The following is a 5,391-nucleotide window of genomic DNA, read 5'->3' as shown; positions in this document are numbered from 1 at the left end:
CAGACATTTGAGGGATTTTCTGTTGAGTTAAAATGGAAGGATTCATTAATCAGTGCTAGGTTGTGTTTTGGTTTATGTCTCAGAGCATGAACTGCTTCTTTGAGGAGTTTCCTAACATGGTCACTGTCACTGAAAATCGCTCGACGCACTTATTTTACAGTCATTTTTCAAACTTTGGTATGCTTTATTTTCCCAGAAGAAAGTTCAAACTCACCAGTAGAAAATTCTTACAGCTAAATTGGAACCATTCCCACACAACAAAATTGACTTTTCCATCCATCTATTGTCTTCCTTTTATCCTTATCTGTGTTGCCCAAAATGGACTTTCCTGCTTACAAATATATACATGTGAGTGGATTTTTGTACTTTCCAACAGATGTCACCAATCAGCATAACAGCAGCCAAATGTGGCATCCCTATCAGTCCCTGTCCTAAAAAAAAAAAAAGAAAATGAAGGAATAATCCAAAAACAGAAAAAAGAAGAAGAATATGGTTTCATCTTTTTACTTATAACTACACAACTCAACAGATTTTTCTGTATCTTTCAGCTAACTTGTTTCCATCACTCCAAACTAAAACAAATCTTGCATTGCTAATGATCCGCCTGGTAATTTGTCCTCATTCTGTTATATGGTTTTGGTATGGTTTTGGTCGTCACACAAGGCTATATAGGGAATTCCAGGAGCTGCTAAAAATTCTTGACAAACCCTCCTTTTCACTACGGTATGGCATGTAGTTTGAGCTGGAGAAAATTTAGACAGTTCTACCACAGTGTCCTGTTATAATCCAGACACATTACAGTACAGTGTTTTTCTGTGACTACCAGGTCTATAGCAACACAACTGAAAAATGCCAACATAGCTTTAAACATGACTCTGGTCCTCTCATGGGAATAGTCTCAGTATCTGAAACTACAGCTATTTGAATAGGTTCCAGATTTATGAACAATACTCACACACAACAATAAATTGATACACTTGAGAAGTGAAAAGTAGTCAGTCACCTGTCAGATATATCTTTATCTTTCAGAAGTTCAGGAGGAACTAGCTAGGACGACTCGTTACTCGAATGACCTGCCATATCATGAAGTGCAAAGTGACCTAGCGAACGCAGTTCGTGAGAAGTACCCAACTCCTAACACTGGAGCCATACCAAAGATAATTTGGGATCCACAACACACACCCAGAGAGTTTTTAGCAAAAGCAAAAGAACAATGGCTGTCAGAAACAGGCATACACCCAGGCCAGGAGGGAGAGCCAGCTGTGGAGACCTTGGATCATGAGCCTGGCCGTCTACGCCCTGCCGCTCGATCCTTATCACGTCACTCTCTTTTATGATAGAGACGATGATGACACCTACCGAAAACACTTCCAGTCTGACCTTGAGGGTCAGACTTGGAATGTGCGTTCCCACAATATCTATGTGGGACCAGAAGGAGTGGCCGCTGCTGTGAAATTGATGGATGAACAACTGGCTTGGTACAACATGGGATCAGATTCAGCTCCCCATGTTACCTTGGCGGTCCATGTGGGTCATCAGGCGAGAGAAATGGGACCGATGGTCAAGCGGGCGCTGGATAACGCTTGGTGGCAAGGCACTCAAATTCCAAATGTGTGGTACGCGCCAAAGTGTAAAACGTATCGAATCACCTGTCTGTCTAACGACGCAGTGGTTTTAGAACATCAGGAAATATCAAGAACTCATGGGAGAGAGAGAACTGACCATTCTGAGGCAGTGGCTGAACTATCCAAGCTGCCTGACACGCTGTGGTCGACAGGACCAACAGACGTTGGCCTAGCAACCTGTTCGCCCGTGCTGTTCCAGCTCAAGTCGGAAACACCAATTTGGAGACCACAGTATAGACAGCCAGAAGCAGAAGAAGGCATTGCTGAAACAATCGAGGGGCTACTGAAAGTAGGTGTGCTTGAGCCTTCACAATCATTTTGGAACACACCAATTTTGCCGGTGGAAAAACATAGGACTGGGAAGTACCGCATGGCGCATGACCTTAGAGTCATTAACGCTATGTTACGTACTGACACTGTGCCTGTACCTAACCCATACACAGCGCTAACAGCTATCACGTGGTACCAAAAGTGGTTCACATGCACTGACCTTGCTAACGCATTCTTTTGTCTCCCTTTACATGAGTCACTCAGGGACATTTTCTCATTCACATACAGAGGCCAGCAGTACAGATACACACGGCTGCCACAAGGCTTTGCACTGTCCCCAGGTATTTTCAATCAGGTGCTGAAAGATGCTCTGTCACCATGTCACCTGGCTGAGGGATGTACGCTGATACAGTATGTTGACGACCTACTCATTGCAGCCCCGTCAGCATCAGCATGCACGGCAGCGTTGCTCATGGTGCTGAACAGATTGGCAGAATGTGGCTTCAAGGTAAGTAAAGAAAAACTGCAGTTGGTCCGACCAGAAGTAACATTTCTGGGCCGTGTAATCTCACACAGATCAGTGGGTTTATTGAACACACACAGAGACCAAATTCTGACACACACTAAACCAGGAACTGTGAAGGAACTCCTTTCTTTTCTTGGGCTGACAGGTTACAGCAGACAGTTCATTTCCAACTATGTGGGCAAAACGGCCCCGTTAAGGGACCTGATAAAGAAGGTGGGCGTTCGAAATCTTAAGGCTGAATTGCCTTGGACGCCCGCGACAGAAATAGCGTTCATTTCACTGAAACAAGATTTGTCAAGAGCCACAGACCTGGCCACACCCAATTATGACGAACCATTCTATCTAGATGTTTCTGAAACACACGGAATCGTAACCGGTGTGTTGTTTCAGAAAAAGGGGGGAGGCAGAGATGTGCTTATGTATGTCAGCATAAGACTAAATCCAACAGAAGCAAGGCATCCCACATGCACACAACACACAGCTGGTGTCACGGTGAGTGGGATGAGCCGTGTGGAAAATAATAAAGGAGGATCCAATCGCAGGCAAGAATGAAGGTGAGAGGGTGGTTTATTAAACACAAAATGAAATGGACAAAACAGCAAAACGGGACCGAAACTATCTAAACTGAGAACAACTAAACTACTGACACAAACCAGGACCTGAACATGAAGGAGGATGAGCGGAGGTAGCAGGCGACGGACAGCAGGGAGACACACAGATGAAGCAGGGTGGATACGCAGACGGACCAGCAACTACAATGACTAAAGACGTGACTTAAATACACAGAGAAACACAGGGAGATTGCACACAGGTGGTGGACACAGCTGGGAGTAATTAATGAGACAAGAGGTAAAACTGAACACACTCACATGAGACGCAGACTTTCACAATAAAACAGGAAAGAAGAACACTACACCAAGACGCAGACCTGACACTGAGAGACAGACAGAGAATGACACATGGAACCTGAACTCACACAAAACATGAGAACACAAATCCTAAATACAAATAAACAGAAACATGGAACTCTAATAACAATAATCATCAGCACCATCACCAAAACACCAAGATAACTGAAACACAGTACCAGAGAAACATAAAGAATAATCCATGATGCAAAAAGTAAACCAAAACATAATAAACTCAAAATACTGGGTCCAACGGACCCAGAACCGTAACAGCTGGGGTAGCAAAAATAATCCAGAAAACAGCACACGTAGTGAGAGAACACCCATTAAAGTACTCACCACACACAGTGTAGTGGCGTACGTGAACTCACAAGCATTCACGATGACACCACTGACACAACAAAGATTGAGCAAAGTGCTAGATGCTCCAAATCTGACATTTACACATGAAGGAATCAATATGGCAGATTTGATGGGGTCAGGGGAACCACACGACTGCGCCAAGAAAGCTGAAGCTGAAGAAAAAGTCAGAGAAGACCTAAAAGCAGAACCTATTCCTGGAGCTGAGGACTGGTTCACAGACGGCTGCTGCCATCGTGATGAAGAAGGACTGAAAGCAGGCTACGCTGTGGCTTGCAGAAAAGGAAAGCAATATGAGGTTAAAGAGGCTGGAAGAATTGAGGGGCAACAGTCAGCCCAGAGAGCTGAAGTAATAGCCCTGACTCGAGCCCGAAGACTGGCCAAGTATATGAGAGTGAACATTCACACTGATTCAGCTTATGCTTTTGGGGCAGCCCACGTGGAACTTGCTCAATGGAAGAGAGCAGGCTTCAGAACGGCAACAAATGCCCCAATTTGCCATAAGAAGGAAATGGAAGAACTGGAGAAGGCCCTGGATGACCCAGATGAGGTAAGTATCATAAAATGCAAAGGACACTCTCAAGAAACCACAATGGTGGCAAAGGGAAATCAGTAAGCGGACGAAGCCGCAAAAAAAGCAGCAGGTTACAAAGGACGAAGGCAAATGGTGCAGGTAACGGCTGAAGAGGAATCAAACACCAATGTGTTGGAGGAAGCCAGACAGGCTCAAGAGGAAGCAGCCCCAGAGGAAAAGGAAGTGTGGCAGAACCGAGGAGCCCGGAAAGAAGGAGGTCTGTGGAAAGAAGGAGGACCCCACGGGCGACCGGTTCTGACAGCTAAACTGGCGGGAAAGAAGATAAATGAGGCGCACGGGCTTGGCCATGTGGGAGTGACACAGATGGAGAGAAATTTCTGTCACTGGTGGCACCCTCATTTGAGAGACATGATAAGGGAGAAAGCCAGAACGTGCTTAATTTGCGGGGCACACAACCCAAAGCCAGTGGTGAAGCCAGAAGCAGGTAAGTTCCGCATGCCAGAGAGGCCAGGAGAAGAAATTGTGATTGATTTCACAGACATGATTGATGCAGGGCCTGGAGGAGTCAGGTATTTGTTGGTGTGTGTGGATGCTCTGACCCGCTGGCCAGAAGCATCGGCTACCAAAAGGGAGGATGCTAAAAGTGTGATTAAGTGTTTAATCAACCACTACATCCCCAGGCATGGGTTTCCCAAAAGAATTAGATCAGACAATGGGACCCATTTTAAGAATCAAGACCTGACAGAGGTGGAAAAGATGTTGGGGGTCCAACATAAGTTTGGGACGGTGTATCATCCTCAATCCCAAGGGAAGGTGGAGAGAATGAACCTAAATTTGAAAAACAAATTGGCTAAAATCTGTGCACAGACGGGGCTAAATTGGGTTGCAGCCCTGCCAATTGCTTTGATGACCATAAGATGTTCTGTTAACCAATCCACAGGTTTCACGTCCTACGAGCTGCTGACAGGAAGGCAGTTTCCGGCGCCCTGGACAGTGGTCCCGGTGGAACAGACCACCAAAAGTAACAGGTCTCACGCAGAATATTGGAATGAACTAAAAGCGCTTGTGTCCAGTTTCACAAAACAGGTTACCTCTGGGAGACCGACGGGGGAAAGAGAGGTCCCAGATGTAAAAGCGGTGTGGCTGAAGGTCATTAAACACAAGTGG

This window comes from Oreochromis niloticus, linkage group LG8 (genome assembly GCF_001858045.2).
Source record: "Oreochromis niloticus isolate F11D_XX linkage group LG8, O_niloticus_UMD_NMBU, whole genome shotgun sequence".
NCBI lineage: Eukaryota > Metazoa > Chordata > Actinopteri > Cichliformes > Cichlidae > Oreochromis > Oreochromis niloticus.
This window is presented reverse-complemented; position numbering follows the sequence as displayed.